The sequence below is a fragment of the Periophthalmus magnuspinnatus genome, chromosome 21, assembly GCF_009829125.3.
Source record: "Periophthalmus magnuspinnatus isolate fPerMag1 chromosome 21, fPerMag1.2.pri, whole genome shotgun sequence".
In the NCBI taxonomy this organism is placed as follows: Eukaryota; Metazoa; Chordata; class Actinopteri; order Gobiiformes; family Gobiidae; genus Periophthalmus; species Periophthalmus magnuspinnatus.
In genome coordinates this window covers 21165822-21189180 of record NC_047146.1, presented here as the reverse complement: position 1 = coordinate 21189180, position 23359 = coordinate 21165822, and positions in this window count along the sequence as shown.

Sequence of the window (23359 nt, the reverse complement as noted above, 5' to 3'; positions counted from 1 at the left end):
CCGTCTGAACTAAACAAAACGCTATCTCAACAACTCAAAGAAAAACTGCAACATTTATTCAGTTTGTGCCACGGACGCTTAAATAAAAGGCACTTTGAGGTTTTTTGGAAGTTTTAGAGAGAAAACATGTGCATATTTATGAGCCCATAGAAGGACATGGCAGCAGTGGTCTACAGTATGTCCTCATTATACAAAGAATATGTGGGTTACACTTTATAATATTACACCTTAATAAACCTTAATAAAGCATGAACAAAGACTACATTCATAATAAATAAAAAAAATGTTGCACCTGATTTTTTACTATCTTAAAAACATGAAAAACACAACTTCTTCAAAAGCTCTTTTCACAACTTTCGAAAGCCAGAGCGGGGTTTTGTCATCACAGTACAGCTAACAAAAACTAGCGTGCTAACAGTGAACTTCCTGATTACCGGGCAATAAAACACTTTATAATTAGATGCAGACAGTACACAGTGGACTTATTTTTAAATGAAGAGCTGCTTATACAATCCACCAGTACTGTATAAAAGACTCACGGACTATATTTTCTGTAGAGTAATTACAAAATGTATCAATTAGCAGCATGAGCTTATACACTAAAAAAATGACATAATATTAGCTTTAACATGACAAGTGCACAGATATATTATTGCTTTCCCTGGAATTAACAACGTTTTATTTAAAGAATGTTTTGTTCCCTCCCTAAACATGCCTAAAGAGGTTTTAGATGTCATCCATGCATGTTTCAGTAATTTAGTGATCTTCTTCTTGCTGTAAGTTTTTGTCCAATGCTCAGCCCACAAATCTGCGTCATCCATGCTCCCGCACAACCACTCTCCATAAATATAAAAGCATGATACGAAACATGTGATGGGGGAGTTACCAATAAAAGGTAGCATGGTTATTGTTATATGTTAGCAGTTAATATCCCATAGAAGGAAAAATAAAGCTATATTTATATATTTACACCCTCCAAAATAGAACTGACCTTTTTCCAGATAAATCCTCATCACATCTTCGATATTTAACACAACCAAAATACAGCAGGGATGTGTGTAAGTGTGTGTTACATATGACGCTGGGCCTGGGCTGCTGAAAAGGCAGAGGAGCAAAGAGGATTATTTCCCATTTGATTCACACCTATCTGCCAGATGATGTGGGGGCGGGGAGGACGGGAGAGGAAGAGATGTACAGGGAGAGGAAAGAGAGAGGAGATGGGTGTAGAGAGACACAGGGAGAGAGAGAGAGAGGAGAGAGAAGCAGAGATGTACAAGGAGAGGAGAGAGAGGAGAAAGGTGCAGAGAGAGACACAGGGGGAGAGGAGAGGGAGGGGAGAGAGGTAGAGATGTACAGGGAGAGGAAACAGAGAGGAGAAAGGTGTAGAGAGAGACAGGGAGAGAGAGAGAGAGAGAGGGGAGAGAGGCAGAGATGTACAGGGAGGGGAAAGGGAGAGAAGGAGGAGGTGTAGAGAGACAGGGAGGTAGAGATGTACAGGGAGAGGAAAGAGAGAGAGAGGTGTAGAGAGAGACAGGGAGGTAGAGATGTACAGGGAGAGGAAAGAGAGAGAGAGGTGTAGAGAGACATGGAGGTAGAGATGTACAGGGAGAGGAAAGAGAGAGAGAGGGGAGAGAGGTGTAGAGAGAGACAGGGAGAAAGGAGAGAGAGGTGAGAGGGAGGTGGAGATTGAGACAGGAAGAGAGGCGAGAGAGGCGAGTGAGGTAGAGATGTACAGGGAGAGGAGAGAGAAGGGAGAGAGAGGTGAGAAAGAGGTGCAGAGAGAGAGAGAAGAGAGAGAAGTAGAGATGTACGGGGGAGAGAGAGAGAGGTGGAGAGATACAGGGAGAGACAGGAGAGATAAGTGAGAGAGGAGAGAGAAGGAAGAGAGGTAGAGACTTACATGGAGAGGAGAGAGAGAGGGGGGGAGAGAGAGGAGAGAGGCAAGAGAGGTGGCGATATACACACAGAAAGAGGAGAGAGGGGCGAGAGAGGTGGAGATATATAGAGAAAGAGGACAGAGGTAAAGAGATACAGGGAGAGAGAGTGGCGGAGGGGCGGGAGAGCTAGAGATATACAGGGAAAGAGAGGAGAGGCGGGTGAGAGAGGTAGAGACATACAGGGAGAGAGGAGAAAGAGAGGTAAGGAGATACAGGGAAAGAGAGGAGAGAGGGTAGAGGATTGAGAGAGGTAGAGAGATACTTGGAAGATGAGTATGACAGAGAGGAGAGAGAGAGAAGAGGCATGAGGGAAGTAGAGTTATACAGGAAGAGGGAGAGAGGTGAGAAAGGGGAGGGAGAGAGGAGGGGAGAGTGAGATATGTACTGGGAAAGAGAGAAGAGAGAGGAGGTGAGCGAGGCAGAGATGTGTAGAAAGAGAGAAGAGAGAGAAAGGGTGAGAGGTAGAGATATACAGGAAGATGCTCAGAAAGAGGAATGAGGGCGTAGAGAGGAGAAAGGAGGTGAACAAGGCAGGGATACACAGGGAGATGGGCAAGAGAGAGAAAGAGAGAAATAGCAAATGAATCATGGCTAAAAAGAGATAGAAGAAACAAGAAAAGAGAGGAAAGAGAGGTAGACACATTAAAATGTATGGAGAGGATCAGGATCAGCAATGAAGGTAGAAACGAAGGCGAGAGAAAGAGATGGGGAAGGGAGGAGAGAAAGAGAAAGAGAAGAGAGGGTGAATGAAGGACAAGTAAGACAGTGATTCATAGAAGCAGGTGGTAGGAGAGAAAGAAGTGACAGACCAGACAAGAGTGAGAGATAGAGAGGAGAGAGGGAGCAAGCATCAGATGGAGAGAGAAACGTTTTCTTTCTGTTTAGAGAGGAGAGAGGGGAGATTGAGGCACAGAGAGATGGGTAAGAAAGAAGAGAGGGAGTAGGGACAGGGAAGCAGGGAAATAAAGGCAGATAAGAAGGAAAAGAGAAACAAGAGAAAGCAATAAGAAGTAGGAGGAAGGGCAGGAGACACAGACAGAGAGAAAGACAGACAGAGAGCAAGAGAGAGAGAGAGAGAAGTTGGATCAGAGCATCAGATGGAGAGATAAGGTTTTTGTTTGTGTTCGGAGGAGGAGCAGCGGAGCAGAACTCTCACCTGCAGCTCTGGAGGTGTCTGAACCACAACAGGATTCATCTCATTGTGAGTTTGATCAAAGACGAAGACACCGTCGCAGAGGAGAAGAGAAACGTTTATAAAAGAAGGCGAGGATTATACGCTCCGAGTGTGAGAATAACAAGCTAACACATGTCTGTGACAGGAGAGCTAATTCAGAACAGATATCAGCATTGTGACAAATGCAGAGGGTTTATGTGTTTATTTTAAGGATACAGGTTCTATGAATAATGCTGGATTGAACAGGCGCATAAACTACAGTATTGGTAGAGTAGAGTCAGAAGAATGGGTACAAAATGTGATAAAGAAGGCGCTGAACCAGATTTTTACTTAAGAATACATTTCAGGAGCTTTCAGGAGTTTTGTCATCACAGTAATACTATCAGTGCTCCAGCCTTACGTCCTGGTTCGCAAGAAGATAAAAATAAGACATAAGAATAGCTTCATAATCAGATATAATTTTGACCATAACTATCTGTACTGGGGCTAGATAAACTGACACTTTAAACCAAAACAGTGAGAGAGAAAGAGAAGAGAAAGAGGAGAAGGGGAAAAAAGGGCAGAAAAAGGCTTGATATTTAATACCAATTTTGATTCCACGATGATAATTTACAAAAACATTTTTAGAGAATGTAATGTTTTATACTGTACTGTCTTTAATATTACCAGTATAGTTGTTATAGAGAAAGAGCAGAGATTGCATAAAGAAGTGGACTAAGGGAATGTGACGTCACCCATAGTTTTCAGCTCCAGTCAACTGAAGCTTTTAGATGAATGAATTTGGAGCTGATGGGTGTGACTGACAGGTTGATTAGCCAATGAGGTACATGCATGGTGTGTCTGTCTCAAAACTTACACTACACTTACACAAAAAAAATGTCGCCACCTGGATTTAACTAAGTAAATAGGTTGGGGTTGTTGCAATTGGTCAGGTCTAGGTTCAGCAACAGTCTGTGCTCAAAGAATGAGGTCAGCTGACACCTGAATATACTGAATGACCAGGTTATTCCATCAATGGATTTTTTCTTCCCTGATGGCACGGGCATATTCCAAGATGACAATGCCAGGATTCATCGGGCTCAAATTGTGAAAGAGTGGTTCAGGAGCATGAGACATCATTTTCACACATGGATTGTCCACCACAGAGTCCAGACCTTAACCCCATTGAGAATCTTTGGGATGTGCTGGAGAAGGCTTTGTGCAGCGTCAGACTCCATCGTCATCAATGCAAGATTTTGGTGAAAAATTAATGCAACACTGGATGGAAATAAATCTTGTGACATTGCAGAAGCGAAATCCAAACAATGCGTAATCAAAGCTCAAGACGGTCCAATGAAATATTAGAGTGTGTGACCTTTTTTTTGGTGGTGACTTTTTTGGGCCAGGCAGTGTATATGGCTGCTTATGAGGAAAAAAGAAAGGGAAAAAAAAAATCACTGAAAAACATCAATCAGCGTAGCATTTAAAATCTATTAATCTGACGTTCGAGACATGTAATTTTGGTAAAAAATGATAAGTGACCAATGCACTTCTTAGTTTAACATGTGTCACTAAATAAAACAAATCTAATTGAGAAAGACCATTTTGAATTTGAATGTCCTTAGTGTTTTTTCTCCTTCTTGTTGACTGGTACCAGAGCAGTGACTGATGGAGCAGACATTTGGTACATTTGTCTCCTCACAGCTCCACACTGTGATTGGACGGTAGGGCATCTGGCACATTTATCTCCTCACGTCTCTCATAGAACAGGAGGGCATCTGAAGGTCGAAGCGGCTGTTTAAATTATTCAGGTTTGATTCACACTATCTCGTCCGGCGGCACGCACAAGGTCAACACCGGACTATAAATAACAGTGATTAGACTTTTATAAATGAAACACATGGGGAGCAGAGAACCATAAACGGTTTGTGTTTGAAGGTATTTTGAATTTGTTGGAAGATATAGTGTTGCATATAAATGAGCTGACGTAAAGGAAGATTATCTGTTTCTTTATTCATTATTTTATGAATGTATTTGATCATTTTTCTTCAAGTTTCAAAAAGGTACTACAATCACTGCTGAACTTGGGTCGCCTTGACTTGCAGAGGACACATAAAAACCTTTCTCTTCTCTCTCTCTGTCTCCTCTGTTCTGACGATTGTGTTGTGATGGCCCACAGCAGCCACCTCCCCTCCTCCTCTCTCTCTCCCCTTTCCACCCCCTCCTTTTTTGTCTCTCTCTCTCTTTCTCCTGCCTTCCCTTTATCGTCTCCCTCCCTCCTCTCTCTTCACTCTTTCTCCCCACTCTCTCTCCCCTCCCCTGTCTTCTCTCCTCTAGCAATTGTGTTGTGATGGTCCACAGCAGCCACCTATCCTCCTCTTTCTCTCTCTCCTCCCTCTCTCTCCTCCCTCTCTCCACTCTCTATCTCCTCCCCTTTACTCTCTCTCCTCTTTCTCATCCCTCTAACTCCCCCCCGTCTCCTCTCATTTAATGATTGTGTTGTGATGTGGCACAACAGCCGTCCCCCTCTCTCTCCTCCCCTCCCATCTCTCCCTCTTCTTTCTCTCTCCCTCCCTGTCTCTCTCTCCTCTATCGATTGTATTGTGATGGTCCACAGCAGCCACCTCCCATCCTCTCTCTCTCCTCCCTTTCCATCCCCTCCTTTTTTGTCCCTCTCGCTCTCACCTGCCCTCCTCTCTCCTCTCCCTCCCTGCATTGCTCTTTTCCCTCTCTCTCCACTCTCTCTCTCCACTCTCTATCCCCTCCCCCTTTCTCCCTCCCATCTCTCATTCCTCTCTCTCCTCTCTCTCTCCCTCTTCTGCCCCCCCTCCCCGTCTCCTCTTCTCTAACGATCGTGTTGTGATGGTCCACAGCAGCCACCTCCCCTCCTCTCTCTCCCCTCCCTCTCTCGCCGCACTCTCTCTACTCTCCTCCTCTTTTCTCTCTCTCCTCTTTCTCATCCCTCTGTCTCTCCTCTCTCTCTCCCTCTCCTGCACCCCCCAGTCTCCTCTCATCTAACGATTGTGTTGTGATGTGGCATAACACCCGTCCCCCCTCTCTCTCCTCTCCTCCCCTGTCTCCCTCTCCTCTCTCCCTCCTCTCTCCCTCTCTCTCTCCTCTAACAATTGTGTTGTGATGTCCCAAAGCAGCCGCCTCCCCGCGCTCTCGACTCCAATTCCCTTTTTCTGATTTCTCTTTCGCCTTTTCTTTACCTCTACTGCCTTTTTCTGCCTCTCCTCTCGCCGTGATAAAGTGGGCCCCGAGCATCCGTCTGCGGCCGTAATCACCGCGGTAACTCATGGTTGCATCGCCACGGAAACGGCAGCGCAGCATCCATCACGAGAGTGGGAGGGTGGGAGGAGGAGAGAGGGAGAGGGGAAGAAACAGAAATGGAGAAAGAGAATAGAGAGAAGGAGAGGAGGAGGGAGGAAATTTATAAAGTAAATGGTTTGGCCCTGATGCTCCCAGGTGAGGGTAGGGGACTGTCAGAAAGTGAAACTAACAAACCGTTGGGCTTGAATCTTGATTTTTTGCTTTTAAACCAGGATTCCACTGGACTTAAAGGTGGGATCCCAGGCTTTGTTCCTGTAAATGAGTAAATATCATTCAGTATATGGAAGCTGGAACAATATTTTTGGGATCAATATTTATCCTGTGTACAATTTATTTGCATTTTTGGTTATTTTTTAGCTATATGATAAGATTTAGGCCGTAAAAGGTTGAATTAATAACTTCTACGACTCTTTACAGATGCAAAATAACAACTAAAGTGTTTCATTCTGCTGTTTATTTATTGCAGTTTATGATTTTTTAACAATATGGTAGATTTAGAACAGTTTTTGTGGTTTAAATCTACTCTTGGGTTATTGTCAGTGGCATAAATTGTTGTATCGTTTGGCCTAAAAACTCTGTTACACTCCTAACTGTGAATACATGCGAACAGGAGGTAGATGTAGAGCAAACTGATGCACAAAACCCCCGCAGTGTGACCCTCTCTGCAGCCTTTCTTTGTCCCTGTGCTGCTGGATCTAAAATGGAGGCCGTAAAAGTCCAGTCTGATTTACAACGTAGTCGCACGGAGCAAAAGGACAGAGCGCCCTTCACAATAAAATACTGAAAAAACAGCATCACCTTCAAAATAAAGCCAAAGGACAGGATTCAAAGAGCGTCTAGAAATTCTGGTATGAAATGGCGTATCAGGGATGACTTTGAGTGTGAATGCGGTGAGTAAATACAGTTCTGGTTCAGTCTCTTTAGTCCTGCTGTGTAACTGTGTCTGAGCCATATGTCTGCAGTCTCACTGTTCTCTCTCCTTTCCTCTTCCTTGCCTCCTTGTCTTCTTCTCTATTCGCCCATTCTCTCTCCTCATCGCTAACTCTCTCTCTCTCACTGACACTCCCCTGTTCTGCACTCCTCCACTTTCCCTCCCTCTTTTCTCTCACTTACACATCTTTTCTCTCCTCCCTCCCAATTCTCTCTTCCCACTCTCCATCAATTCTTTCTGTAAACCTTCCCTTCCCTCCTCTCTCTCCTTCTCTCTTGTAACCCTCCACTCTTTCTCAATGTCTCTCTCCTCTCTATCTATCTCTATCTCTCTATCTCCCTCTCTTCTTTGCACCATATGGCCTGTCCTGGCAGCTCCTCTCTCCACTAAGCACTAAACACTTTTCACTATAACCAATCTTATTTGTGTTTATATCTGTTTTAAATATGTTTTCGCATTGTGTCAGGCTGTAATGGATTCTAAGATTACACTATTGATTTCGATCGATTGGTTTGTTGATATGGGAACAGATGGTCAGCCCCAATAAGGTCCGATTGAATGAAGACAGATACTGACCACTGCAGAGAGCAAGAGCTACAGAAACAAGACTAAACCAGGACTAAATCAAAACTAATTCCGGACTAAACACGATCTAACCCCATCACTCTAAAACCTATTGTTATACATATGGACGACCGCACTCCAGGAACCCCATAAAAGAAGGACTAAACCAGGTCCTAATCCTGCGCTCAAACAGGTTTTAACAAGTAAATTATCAGGATCTAAACAAGGTCGAATATAGATCTTACCCAGAATTCAGCCAAGTCTAAACCAGGACTAAAGCACCTCTGATAGATACTGACCAATGGGACCACTCCACAATAGCTGCACTAGCCGAGGACTAAACCAGGTCCAAACAAGGTCAGTGTTCGCTGACAGACCCCTTCACTCAGGGAACACCTACAACATCTGCACTAAACAGATCTGTGGTGCATGTTCACTTGTTCATTCACCACATCAATATTTTGACTAAATCAGGATTAAACCCACCTGGACTATAACAGGACTAAACCATGTCCACATCAGATCTAAAATGTTTTAATTTAGGACCAAAAAAGAAAGTATTAATACACCCTTAGCTCGATGGGTGAAACCATGAACACCCTATGGAAACTCAAGCAAGCACAGGTAGAACATGCAAAAAGGAATTTTCAATAAAGACGTAACTGCACTCAGACTTTTATGCAAAACCACATCTAGTCCAGGTCTAAACCGGGACTGAACAAGGTCTAAACTACAGCACCTGTGATAGATATTGAGTCCAGGAAAAGCCCACAAGAGCTGCACTAGGACTAAATTAGAAATAACCCAGGTCTAACTCAGAACTAAACCAGGTCTAACTCAGAATTAAACCAGGTCTAACTCAGAACCAAACCAGGTCGAACTCAGAACTAAACCAGGTCTAACTCAGAACTAAACCAGGTCTAAACTATGATCAGACATTATCAAGGAGTATCTAGCTAGAGCCGGGGTCTCAAACTCATTTTCACAGATGGCCACATCAACAAAATGGTTGCTCTCAAAGCGTCAGATGTCACTGTAAGATAAATGTAACTAAATGTAACTAAATGCAATGTAAAATAAATTGCAACTACTTTTTAATCTTGTTACCTTAACCGTTTCTATATTTATTACTTATTCAAGTTACAAATATTGCATATGGATTTGCATAGATATGAAAAAATGGCTGTATAACTGTGTCTCTCCTGATAAACTGATACCTTTTAATTTACTTTGTTGCGAGCCACATAAAATAATGTGGTGGGCCACATTTGGCCCACGGGCCTTGAGTTTGACACATGTGAGCTAGAGAATTAGTCTATGTTGTTCATGTTTTAGGTAAAAAAAATTAAATAAAAAACATTAAGGAAACCCAAGCAGATACAGGGAGAACATGCAAACTCCATTTAAAAGCCTTTTTTCTTTGCTTTATGAAATGCTAATGAAATCTAATGGACTGAGCTGTGGTTTGAATAAAACAAAGAACAAAGGTTTATAATGACAGCGTTTAGAGGTGTTTGCCTCTCAACAGCAGGAACGCTAACCCTTTAAAAAACTGATTCTCTTAATGTTTCTTAATGTTTTTCACTTTCTTTTACCTGTCTTCTTCAGCTTAGGTTTTATCTCTTTCAGTTCCATCATTAGCTTTGGAAGAAGTCAGTCCATTTCAGATGCAAATGAATCACTTAAATAAATAGACAAAGCAGCAAATGCGAAAAAGTGAAACTTATTAAATGGCAATGAGAAAGATAGGATAATCAGGGTCATAGCTGAGTTCGGTTTAGTTCTGATGTAGTCCTGGGTCAGTGCTAGTTCAGTCCTGATTTAGTCCGGATTAAGCCCTTATGTCTGCCCTTGCTAATTGTAGCTCCCAGTTAGACCTAATTTAATACCAGTTGAGTCCTGGTTCAGTCTTGGTTTAATCCTGGTTCAGTCCTGGTTTAGTCCTGGTTCAGTTCTGGTTTAGTCCTGGTTCAGTCCTGGTTTAGTCCTGGTTCAGTTCTGGTTTAGTCCTGGTTCAGTCCTGGTTTAGTCCTGGTTCAGTTCTGGTTTAGTCCTGGTTCAGTCCTGGTTTAGTTGTGATCCAAACCTGGTCCAAATCTGACTTGGTTCTTCTTCAGTCTTGGTTTAGTCCTGGTTTATTGTTTAGTTTAGTCTCAGATCTAGTTTAGTCTCAGTCCATTCCCTGTTCATACCTGGTTCAGTCTTTGTTTAGTGCTGGTTCACGACTAGTTTAGTTCAATCCTGGTTTAGTAGTCATTTAGTTCTAGCTCAGTCCTGGTTGAGCTTTGTTTCTCTTAGTCCATTTGCACCTATTGCTATTCTAGTCCTGGTTTAATTCTTATTTAATCCTGGTTCGGTCCTGGTTTAGACCTGGTTTGGTCCTTGTTTTAACCTTTTTGAAGGCCTTATTTAGTCCTGATTTAGTCCTGGTTTAGCCCTGGTTCAATCTTCATTCAGTCCTTGTTCAGTCCTGTCTCAGTCTCATCTATTCTTGATTTAGCCCTGATTTAGTTCTGGTTTAACTCTGGTTCAGCCCTGGTTTAGTCCTGATTCAGTCTTAGTTCAGTCCTTGTCCAGTCCTGTCTCAGTCTTGTCTATTCTTGGTTTAGTCTTGGTTCAGTTTAGTCCTGGTTTAGTCCTGGTTCAGTCCTGGTCCAATCCTGGTGCAAACCTGACTTGTTTCTTCTTCAGTCCTGATTTAGTCCTGTCCCAGTCCTCTAGCTTACACCTGTTCAGTCTTATTTAGCATTGCCAGGAGACATCTTCCCTGCACTGGTCCATCCCTCATGTTTCCCTTTGTCTCTTGAAACAAAGCTAATGGTTTGTTTATGCGCTCTGTGTTTGTAGTGGATCCATCATGGCCGCCGCTCGGAGCTGCGGGTTTTCGAGGGAGGAGAGACGCGATGCTACGGCCTCGTGTTCCTCCATCCCACCTTTAGCTCGCGCCATGTTCAGAGAAGACCCAGAATCAATCACCGCTAATGACACCAAAACACCAACACGGAAGACAAGAGGGGCAGAGGAGGAGAGGTGAGGGGGAGGGGAGAAGAGGGTCTGAAGCAAAATGAAGAGGGTAACATGGGAGGAGTTCTGTGCAGTTAATCAAATTGTAATCAAGATTGAGATTCAGCTATTTATAATGGTCTGTGGTCAAGTTCAAAAACACAGGAAGTAGCTCTGAGTTCTCAATTCCATCTAAAATGCAGAGACAATTTATGCACAAGTGAGACATTTTCTATTTAAATGTGTTGTCATTTATTTTTATTTGTGAAACTGTTGTGTAATGTTGACAAGTTTTGGGCCTTGTTTACATTGTGGTTGCTAGGTAACAGTTATATTACCTGCTATAACTATGTAGGTCACATCTGCTGCCTGTGTCCAACCAGGAGGTAAAGTCAAAAAGCAAAATTATTAGAAAAGACTCGGTAAGACTAGAGAAATCTTAAATATAATGATGTTAACTATTAGTGAAATAAGTAGTCTAACCTGTCATATACACTTTATGTGGAGGGTCTGAAAACTTTAAATTCTGTGTTGTTTATGTTCAGGAAATTCATATTAACAGCAATAATTATTTGTTTTTAATGAGACGATAACAAAATGTGACATTTTTCTATAAGAGGTCCCCCTATATATGAGGTTGTATGTTAGATTCCTGGACTGTTTAATTGAATATTGGTTGAGTCCTTGTTTAGCCCTTGCTCAGTCAGATTTAGATCTGGTTCGTACCTGGCTTCAGTTAGTCATGGGACAGTTTTATCCTGGTTTAGACCTGGTATAGTACTTGTTCAGTCCTGGTTCAGTCCTAGTTTAGTCCTAGTTTAGACCTGACTCAGCCCTGTTTCAGTCCTGGTTTAGTCATTTTGTTCTCTGGGTTTTCCACATGTCAATCAGTCATCTTTATTTTATTTTATTTTATTTCATTTTATTTCGTTTTGTTTTATTTCATTTTGTTTTATTTTATTTCATTTAATTTTGTTTTTATTTCGTTTCATTTCGTTTTATTTTATTTTATTTTATTTTATTTTGTTTGGTTTGGTTTTATTTTATTTCGTTTGGTTTTATTTTATTTATTTTATTTATTTTATTTATTTTATTTATTTTATTTATTTTATTTATTTTATTTATTTTATTTCGTTTGGTTTTATTTATTTTATTTTGTTTGGTTTTATTTTATTTATTTTATTTATTTTATTTATTTTATTTATTTTATTTATTTTATTTATTTTATTTATTTTATTTATTTTATTTATTTTATTTATTTGTCAATAGCTAAGCAATAACTTCTTTGGTGAAATGAGATTTTTCTATAACCTGTCTTTTTGTCCCTCACTTCTGAACTAATTTTAGTCCCATTTCACCAGCTGCATTTTACTTCCAAAGTGATATTTCGTGTTAAGATCTTGGGACATTACAAATTTTCCTATTTCGTTTTTATTCTTCAATTTACATAAAGTACCACAGCGCCTGAGTCAGAGCTGTGTACAGACCAGTGACCTGCAGACTGCGGTATTCCCAGAGGCGGAGGAGAGGAGGAAAATGGGGGAGAGGCGGAAGAGAAAAGGAAGAGAGAGGGAGAGAGGAGGAGGAAGACTGTCGGAAATGGAGGAGAAGGGGGAAGAGTGGAGGGAGAGAAGGAGAGGAGAGGGAAGAGTGAGAGAGAGGAGAAGAGGAGCAGAGGGAGAAGATGAAAAGAGGAGGAGGGGAGACAGAGAAAAGGAAAAAGAGAGAGAGTGTAGGAGAGGGGGAGGGGGTGACCAGTGTAAAATCACAGGATCTGGGTTTTCCTTTGTGCTGATGAGGACGGACAGACGAGGAGATGGAAGCTGACGGAAGAGAGACGGGTCGAACGAGGGAAAGGCAAAACCACTCAGAAAGAAAGAGAGAGAGAGAGGAGAGAGGGAAAAGGAGTGAGAAGGAGGCAGGGAAGGAGAGTGGGAAGGAGGCGAAAAGAAAGGGAGGGGATGAGATAGAAGAGAGAGAAAGGGGAGAGATGCAAGGAAGGAAAAGCAAAACCACTGCTTCTAAGAAAGAGGAGAGTGAGCGAGAGGGAAGAGTGTGAGAGGAAGAAGACAGGGAGAGTTCTAATAGACTCCTGAGACTATGAGACTGTGTAGGAGAGAGAACGCTAATGTCAAGCCTGGGATAGTCCTAGTTTAGTCCTGGTTAAGGTACTAGATCAGAACTGATTCAGACCGGGTTTAGACCAGGTTTAGACTGGGCTCAGATTGGTTTTAGACCTGGTTTAGACCTGTTTAATTTTGGTTTAGACCTGGTTGAATCTTCACTATGTTCGACTTGGTTTAGACCTAATCCAGATTCATTCCTGTCAGTTGCCAGTTCAATTCTTGCTGTAGTTCTGGTTTTGTCCTGGTTTCGTCCTGGTTTAGTATTAGTTTAGTCTTGGTGCAGACCTCATTTAGTTTTTAGTCCAATAGAAGGTTGTAATTTTCCTCTGATTCCTCCATCTGTGTTAAACTAGGTCATGTCTGGCTCCTTTGCCCAAATGCACCACTGTGGACAGTCTAAGGGTCTAAAACAGGGCACATGTTCAAACAGACAAAGCGGAAGGGCCACTACTCACTACAGGGAATAATTAAAACATGTGCATTTAAAACAAGGTCTGAAATTACGCTGCACCCCAATGACACAATCATTGGGTTTATAAAAGTAGAGTTTTAAAAATTGTTCTAAAACTTGTTCTTTTGTTAATTTGGTCCAATTCAGTAGGAAGCCTGAGGGCCAAGAAAAATTGGTCTGACAGTTGCATTTGTTTAAACATGCCTGGTCTAAACCCAATCTGTTCCAGAAGCTGCTCCAGACCAGAATCTAAACCAGAATCTGAACCAGAGAAGAGGAAACCTTAGACTTGTGCGAAGGCCGAACACAGAGAGCAGTGTGAGGGCTGGGCTCTGCATCATTAGAGAAAAACGAGAGATTATAATCCACCACACTCCTCCACAGAAACAACACTGCTATAATTATCCATATTATGTGGGATTTATGTGGTAAATTGTCATATTTTTTGCACTTTTCCACCTTCAAGGCACTCAAAACTACCAATCTGTGAGTCAGAGGATCCGACTGCTTTACCGATGATGTTTATGTCAAAAGTGGAAAGTTTGTATGTTCTACCTGTGTCTGGGTGGGCTTTCCTCTGTTTTCCCACATCAATTTAAAACATGCACAAAAGGTTCTAGTCTTGACCAAGATTCTGGCTCATATCTGGTCCACTTTTCTCAACAGACAGCGTAGGTTCTCGTAGGTTCTCAGATTTTAGACCGTGATGATATCATACTTCCAAAAATGGGACAAAACTCATTTTTCCCCCAATTGATTACAAACACTTTCATAATTCATTTGATTTATATGGCACTTTTTGGACAGTTAAAGACGCTTTAAATGGCATTATTCATTCTCTGGTGATATGCAACTTCAACATTTACACTCACACACGCACTACATTCATAATAGACAAGGTGGGTGAAGTGTCTTGCCTAAGGACACAACAACAGAACTCTTGGTCTGAGGGGGAATCAGCCCTATGACCTATACATAACAGCCTGCTATGCCGTTATGTATAGTTCAGTCTTTTTGAACAACATTTGAACACATTAACTGCGATCTATTACCACAACAGTGAAAGTGTAGTATCAAAAACCACCAGCAGAGGGAGTAAAAACTACAGCTGCAGACACACTGAAGGGTAAAGTATGCCAAGTCTAGATTCACAGTATTCCAAAACTGCATTAACGACAACATTACTTAGTACATCCACAAACGCTCACCAAGGTTAGAAAACATTTTGGGACCAACTTTTTTTTTTTGCTTGGAATAAATATATCCAGATATTCAAAACTGAAGTCCAACCTGCCTCAATGCGTTGAATGAAAAGAACAGATCCAAATAAATCCAGATGAGGTCAAATCTGTGAAGAGAGAAAAGAGGGCACATGTTAGTCAGTTTTATAACATATACATTTACAATTGTATTTTGCCTGTGGTTAACATTTGGACACTGTTTGTTATATTTGGTATTAGAAATTGGTATTACAAATTCTATATTATAAGCACGCAAGACCATAAATGGGTATTAAAGGTGGACCATGTGACTTCTGGTGGGGGGGTCTACTATTTGCTGATCTCCATGGAAATGTCATTGCTTTGCCAGGAATGTTTCACAGTTTGGGATTAAATTTATTTCTTGCATGTATTCAATTTCAGATATTCTTAGTGTGTGATGGCCTCTCCACAGACCTGATCTATGACTTGTATTGGTGGCATCATGTGTATAAAGCAAATAAGGCAAATCAAAAACACCTCAGAGTGTCAAAGCAGAAATGGCTGGGTTTCAGATGACATCACAATATTCTATAGGGCAATAATGTTTTATGCAGATAAAATCAAATGGTTAAAATGCAGATTTTTGTTGTAACACAAGAAATGATCAGGTTCAACATTTGTGCATTTACCCTTTGGATATGACTAAGTACAGTGCAAAAATCATTATAAATTGACAACTAAATGATAATTAAAGCAGCCCATGTGTAATCCAGGAGTAAACTAGTTCTAAAACTGTGCTGAATCCAGCATAAAAATCATCACATATACACGTCACAAATACTGGTCATAACGCACAAGTAAAACCTAATAGTAAGAAAACGTCCATATTTAAACCTACAAGAATACATTTGAAAGCATTCCTTGTACAGACATTATTGTTATAGCACATACAGCATTATTATTATACTGACATACAGTAGGAGCAGATCTTTCTTTGATCGTTCAGGCCTCAGTGCATTAAACAGAGAGCAGCTAATTCATCAAATGTCAAATTAAAACCTATCGTATACGCTTTTCAATAGACGTGCTCACATCCCATGTCCAATTACAACCTATTCACTGTTTTTATACAGAAATCTCACAGGCAGGTAACGCAGTTCTTGGTTTAGACCTGGTTAGTCTTGATTTAGATTGGGTTTAGTCCTGGTTTAATCATGGTTCAGTTTTGATTTGATCTGATTTAAATCTGGTTTGGATTTTGGGTTAGGTTTTGGATAAAGCCTAATCCTAATTCATGTAGGATGACACTGCACATACGATAGATGGATGGATGGATGGATGGATGGATGCATAGATGGATAGATAGATAGACCAACAGACAGACAGACTGCTAGACCGGCTAGATTGCTAATCCTGGTTTAGTCCTGGTTTAGTCCTGGTTTAGTCCTAGTTTAGTCCTGGTTTAGTCCTGGTTTAGTCCTGGTTTAGTTCTGGATTAGTTCTGGTTTTGTCCTACTTTAGACCTGGTTTATTCCCCAATTTATCTCTATGAGACTGAGAATGGATAGAGAAGTCTGTGAAGTCCTGGTTTAGACAGGACATAGTCATTTTAGGTCGGGTTTAGACCTGATTTATTCCTGGTTTAGACCTGGTTTAGGCCAGGTTTAGTCCTGGTTTAGTCCTGCTGTAGTCCTGGTTTAGTTCTGGTTTAGACCTGGTTTAATCCTGGTTCAGTATTGGTTTAGACCTGGTTTAATCCTGGTTTAGTCCTGGTTTAGACCTGGTTTAATCCTGATTTAGTGCTGATTTAGTCCTGGTTTAGTCTTGGTTTGGTCCTGGTTTAGTCCTGGTTTAATCCTACGAGAGACATGAAGAGAACAGGCTGATTATCACATAAAAATCCTCTTTTCTGTGGACCTGTTCAAATCAACTACAATCTCTTCCCCATTATTCTGCATGAATCCTTCAGACAGGTATCGACAACACTGCAGTCTGACTTCAATTCAATATAAATCTGCAGTCACATTATTTTCTATGAGACATCCCTGATTACAAAACGCTCGGCTGGACACGTCTTTTCAAATGAACAAAGAACACTTCTGCATTCCCACTGGAAATAAAGAGGATTATAGATGTTCGCGCTGTGCAACCAAGAGTTCACAATGAAATAAGTGATATTTTCTCCAAGGCGTTAGTCATTAAAATTTAAACCATTTTGACATCCGCGAGCTGGTATCACTGCACCGCTATGCATGCATTAGACGAGTAAGCTAGTGCTATGTACGCATGAGAGAGAGAGGAAGAGAGAGGGGGGAGGGGTAGAGAGGTATAAGAGCCAAAAAAGAGGGAGGAAGAGAGAGAAGAGACTGAGAGAGAGCAGAGGGGGTTAGGAGAGAGAGCTGTGGAGGCAGAGGGGAGAGACAGAAAGAGCGGGGGGGTGGGTGGTACAACAGAGAGAAAAGGAGAGAGTCAGAGTGAGCGAGAGAGAAAGACAGATGGTAGAGAGGCATAAGAGATAAATTAAGAGAGGGAGGGGAGAGAGGGGTTTAGAGGTATAAGAAATAGAAAGAGAAAGGAGAGAGGGAAGAGAGGAGAAAGAGAGAGCTGGAGAGGAGGGAGAGGCAGAGGGGAGACAGAGAAAGAGGGGGATGGTAGATCGGTGTAAGAGATAGAGAGAAAAGGAGAGGAAGACAGAAAGAGAAGAGAGAGAGGATTCGATTAAAGAGAAGCGGAAATGCAGGTTTAGTAGCTGGGAGGCAGTGGATTTTAAACATGGCACCCGTCTCCTGTTTATGGTCAGATACACCGATGCAGACAGAAAGGACGGCATCTGAGGTCCGGTAAATGTGAAATCAAATTCTTCTTTGCAAAGAGGGAATATTAATACAAAAAAACTGCAATGAATTGGTAAAAAAAAAATCTAAAATGTATATAATTCTTGAAAAACTGTGGGCAGCTTCAGCTCACGTCTCCACAAACCTGAACTGTACATTGATCGTGTACCTAGGCCTGTCAAATTTTGAAGCACGGTATATTGCTAAAGAGAAATTTTGCAATGAATGATACTGTTGAAACTACATTAAGACGCTGATTAAGATTAAAATAAAGCAAGATAATCCCGTTTTAAATAGACAGTATTATTAAAAGCCATGAGATGCAACAAATAAATGGCAGAATGAACCAATAATTTGCCATAAAAGTTACTTATTTAATCTTTTACAGCTCAAATGTTATTGCATTATAACAAAAATAACAAAAATCCCCCCCAAAAAATAACAAAAGTCCCCATTTAAGCAAAGAAAAAGTACCCATGATAAATATTGAGCGCCAAAATATATTACTCCAGCTTTCATATATTGAACAATAAGTCAATATATAATAATTATTGTGACAGGCCTACGTGTACCATCATCTGATAATGCAATACTGTGGAATATTCCAGGCAAAGCAATAACAGCCATGGAGATGAGCAGGCGAAGGACACTGCACTAGTACAGTTACATACAGTGCACCTTTAATGAGACTTTTCTGGTTTGAAAAAAATAAAAAAAAATTTAAAAAGTGCAATAAAAATGAGTAATTTTGCACAGTAAAAATAGAAAAAAATAAAATTGTCTGAGAACTCAAGCCCCAAAGTCAGAACAATACTCACACGTCCATAAATAAAAAAAATATTACTGTAACAAATAATGAGGGGGAACTAGTTTTACATGGTTAAAATCTCATTAAAGTCCAAAATATGACGAGTCTAGTTATTTTCCATCCACAAGCTCTAAACACAAGCTGTATCTCTGATTTAAACCTCTCTTCAGACTAATGTCATCTTTTTCTGACCAAAGTGCACCTGGGTGTGTGCTGTTGGAAGAGTCTATGGAAAATCAGCTCATGTAGACTAAAATGTAACAATAAATACTGAATTACACGCCGATTCTCTGGAAAACCCTCTTTATTCCTCTCAGCTGTTTTGAACATTAGTTTTGGAAATCTTCTGCTGTTTTTGTGAAAGAGGACACAGAGAAATGGGTGGGACGTCCCTGAAGAGTTTGTGTCTGGTTTCGACAAAAGGGAAAATGGTTTAGCTAAAACATCTGGGATTGTGATTATATTTTGATAAATACTGAGCAAAAGGACCACCCTAAATGATTTACATTAAACCAGGGCTAAACTAGGTCTAACCCAGGACTAAAACAAGGTCCAATCCCGAACTAAACCAGGTTTTATCCAGGACTAAAACAAGGTCTAACTCAGGACTAAAAACTATATCCGGTCTTATCCCGTCTTGCTATAGAGGTTTCTAAACAAGAACTACTTCAAAAGAGGAGATAAATGTGGATAGAGTTGAGTTAACACAAGAACTGAGTTTGAGTCTGCTTACCACCATTTGAGAAACACTGGTTTAGACGTCACAATTTGTCACACACAGTTTATCTCTGCCCAAATACAGATTTATGTACAGGACAAGTTGTCATTTGATGGGCCAGATTTGTGATCCATGAACCAGGAAGGAAAAATTTAATGAAATTTGTTTACCGAAGCATAAAGTATTGATCGGGTAATTACAAAAACGTCACCTTCAACAAGAAGTAAGACCATTGTAAAAGAAAACCATTATGGACTGGGACGGAGCACACGTAAGGACAGAGGACAATAAACATCATCGCTGGATTAAGGAGGCAAGCGAAATACGGAAACGTGCCCATAGGACAATAGACGGGGACGAGGGGGCTTTTTTACTCTCACACACCTTGGATACTGTCCTTAAGGAGTCGGGCTGTAGATGCCGCTGTCATCCTGCCTCCACTGGTAGAAAAACAGCACTAAAACCTGTTTAAATCAGCTGACCGGACATCACATGATCACTCAGGAAAATCGTTAGTGAGCTTAACAAAGAATCTATTAAAATGAAAAAAGTATGTTTCAAGATAATATAACCTTCATTTGTCACTCAATCAGGAAATAAGGGAAACATTCAATAAACAATGAGTATAAGATATTAAGATATGTTATGGGAAAGGGTGTTGAAAATACTGAAATGGAACCACTGCACTTTTCTAGATTTACACATCAGCAAAATGCAAAATATCTGCTGCCTCTGCAACTGAATATAAACACACCCACATAGACATCATACAGAGGAGGAGGGGGGATGTTCAATTATCTACAGGTCTAAACCAGGACAGAACCAGGTCTGAAACAGGTCTTAATCAGGACTAGAACCAGGACTAAATCAAGACACACCCAGACTAAATCCATTCTGTTAGGGGTGATCAAACTAAGGGTGATCCAGGAATAAAAAAAGGCGTAAATAAACCAGGTCTGAACCAGGTCTGAACTCAGGACTATTTTAAAGATGAACCAGGACTAAATTAAGACTTGACTAGACCTAAATCCATTCTATTCAAAACCAGGAATAAGCTAGACCTAAATAAAGACTAAACCAGGTCAAGAGCTGGACTGCACAGTACAGTGAGATTATAACTACACTAAAATAATATAGTGTGTACTTCAAACTATTCTAAGTATTCTGAATACTCTGACTGGACCATGTTACAAAATATTGTCACTGAAGGCTGAAAAAGTGCTTATAAACTCATCACCGTGAATATCTAGGATGCTCAGAACGCATAAGGTAAGTAAGGAATAACTTTGAACCACTGTAAACCATCTATTCTAAAATGAACTAGTTTTGTTTCTCACATTTTTTTTTAGACAGTAAAAATTGGGTACAGTGTGTTTTTTGTAACAATTTTCCAGATACTCTTTCCAACGCTGACTAAAATTAAACCACAGTAACCTATGACCAAATCAAGTCTGAAACATGACCAAATCCGGCGTAATCCAGCACTAAACCAGGTCTAGTCCAGATGTAGTCCAACAAACCCAGTCTGAAGTCACTGTGGTAAAGGCTTCATAAAGACCACAGAACCAGCTCTGCACTTTTCACTTTCACACATTTGTGGTTATATTTTATTTTTCCATACTACACTCAGAGTCCAGAACGAAGACGTGGCCTTAAATGAACTGCTAACAAATATCTACGGAAATATCTATGGAAATAACTTAACTTAAAGGTGCACTATGTAACTTTTCTGGTGACACATTTGCCATCAGTCTCCATGGAGATGTAACGATACTACTTATTGATAGTAAAAACCAAAAGTAAAATCTGTCAACTGGACAAAAAGCTGTAGAAGTGAAGACGTTTGGCTGCTCATCCAAGCTGCTTCTTCAGTTCTGGAGAAGCTTCAGTTCTCCAGCGGGTTGGATGAGCAGGGAAACGTCTTCACTCCTACAGCTTTTTGTCCAGTTGACAGATTTTACTTGTGGCTTTTACTATGGATCAGACCTGGACGACTGAGGGATTACACAGATAGTAAGCAAGTAAGAATTTCCTTCCTAGTCTAACCTGCCGTTTTTACTGTGTACGTGGCCATAAATCTGTTTGAATTTCTGAATGTTTTTGCCTTTCCTGGGAAGTTCCACAGTATGACATTAATCCACCTTGCACTTACTAAATATATTTTTTCTGGAAAATCATGTGTGTGCCTCTTTACAGATTTTACTTGTAAGTTGTAACTGGGCCTGGTTGTCTATAGATATCATTTCAATGCCATACTGTTGATCATTCTGGGTACAAGCAGGTGGCAGACCCTCCAGCAGAAGGTTTAGTCCACCTTTGAAGCTGCAAGGTTAACTGATTTTCAAACCTTTTAAAACAGGAAGTAGGTATTAAATCTATTGAACTTGTTCCTAGCTTCCACAAACATGTTAGCACACTAGTATTCACATGCATGAAGAGCTTTAGCAAAGGTCGACTGCCATCACACAACTAGCAGGGCGGGTGGGGTTAGACATGATCATGACGACAGCAGAGGTGGGTGGGGTAAAATATGGTTATTATTACAGAAGAGACGGGTGGGTATAGATATATTCAGAGGACAGCAGAAGCCATTGGAGTTAGATATGTTCATGAAGACAGCAGAGGTGATCATAAGGGCAGCACAGATGGGCGGGGTTAGAAATGGTCGTGAGGACAGCAGAGGTGAGTGAGGTTAGACATGGTCGTGAGGATAGCGGAGGCGGGTGGGGTTAGAATTGGTCGTGAGGACAGCAGAGGCGGGTGGGGTTACAGAGAGTGTCCCTGCAGTAACATTGGCTTTGGCAGCTGCAGCTTGTTCTTCTATTGTCTGCGGCGCTGGAGCCTGTAGTCATCTGTCTCACCTGTCCAGAGCGTCTGCCCCGTCCTCTGCTCTCATCCCTCACTGTCCCAACGATACCAACTGAGGAGGGCCTAGTTTGGATCAAGTTTAGACCTGGTTTAGACCTGGTTAAGACCTAGGTTTTTCCTAGTTTAGTCCTGGTTTAGACCATGTTTAGACCATGTTTATATAAGACCTGAATTACAGTGCAATTCAGATTAGCATCTATCCAGGAATTCAAAAAGCATGTTTAATCAATTACAGTTTTTACAACCATAAATTATAACCACAAAGTATAAACCAGTCCTGATTTAGTCATGGTCCAGTCTTGGTCCAGTCTTTGTCTGGTTCTAATTTAGTCCTGGTCCAGTCCTGGTCCAGTCCTGTTTTAGTGTTTAAATTGTCCTGTTAGTTGTCTTTATTTGACATGTGTTTGTTGAGAGCAGATCTGTCTTGTCTCTGCTGTTCATCCTTAACTATGAAGAGGTGACCTTGTTCTTTCAGAAAGACACCTCTCCCTCCTCCCTCTCTCTGCAGTCTCCCATCTCCTCTCTCTCTATTTCTTTCCCCCTCCCCCTTTTGCTCTTTCTCTCATCTCCAGTCTCATCCCTCTTTTCTCTGTCTATTTTGCTCCTGCATTCTACCCCCTCTCTTTTCTCCTACCCCCTCTTCCCTCTCCCCTTCTCTCCCCCTTTCTCCCATCTCCTGTGTCATTTCTTTCTTCTAACCTGCTCTCTCCCTAATTCTCCTCTATTTCTTTCTCTCGTCTACTGTCTCTCCTGTCTCACTTCCTTCCCTCTCTTTTCATGTACCCTCTCTCTTTCTCTTCTGCTTCAACCTCCTGTGTGTCTCTCTCCCTTCCCCCTCTCTCTTCTCTCTTCTGTCTTTCATTTACCATCTCATCCCCCATGCCTCCTCCCTCTCTCTTCTCTTTCTCAGTTCCACTCTCCTTCCTCCTCCCTTTTCCCTCTTCTCTTCCCTCACTGTCTATGTTTTTTACCTTAACTCCTCTCTACTCTTGCTCTTTCCACCACCACCACCACCTCTCTCTCTCCTCCTTCTTCTCTTCCTTCCCTCCTTCCCTCTCTCTCCTCCTTCCACTCTTTCCTCTCTGTCTTTGTCTCTTCCTCCATTCCTCTCTACTCTTGCTCTTTCCACCTCCCACTTCCCTTCTTCTCTTCTTCCTTCTTCTCCACACTTCTCTCTTTCCTCTTCCTCTCACCTCCCTCCTCCCACCCCTCCTTCCCCCTTTCTTTCCTCTCTGTCTCTTCCCTCCATTCCCCTCTACTCTTGCTCAATCCACCCTTACCTCTCTCCTCCTCCCCCCTCTCCCTTCCTTTCATCTCCCTCCTCTCCCTCTTCCCCTCCATCCTTCTGTCTCTTTCCTCCCTCCCCCTCTCTTTGCCCCTCCTCTCTTCCCTCCTTCCCTCTATCTTTCCTTCCTCCTCTCTCTCTTCCCT